The sequence below is a fragment of the Penaeus monodon genome, chromosome 28 (genome assembly GCF_015228065.2).
Source record: "Penaeus monodon isolate SGIC_2016 chromosome 28, NSTDA_Pmon_1, whole genome shotgun sequence".
Taxonomy (NCBI): Eukaryota; Metazoa; Arthropoda; class Malacostraca; order Decapoda; family Penaeidae; genus Penaeus; species Penaeus monodon.
The window spans coordinates 34,109,167-34,109,458 of NC_051413.1; positions in this window are offsets into that span (position 1 = coordinate 34,109,167).

Below are 292 nucleotides of genomic sequence, written 5' to 3' on the forward strand. Positions count from 1 at the left end.
GTTCGAGGCGTTACAGCTCGTTACTGAATCCGGATGTGACGTCACGAGGGTGGATAGGAACGCCTTGTCCAGCTATGAGGTCATGAGTGCCAACGGTGACGTAATGGTTTGTTTACGCTGACGTTGTGGGTTATTGGCATGATATCGCGTGTCTTTTGATGGAGTGATGGATGCGTAACAGATCGAGATGCATTTCCCAGGAAATCTCCCTTCATTTCTTTAATTTTTCTAGAAAAGAATGAATTTTCACACACTAAAACGTAACTGTCTCGCAGTTTAACAATCAGGCTAC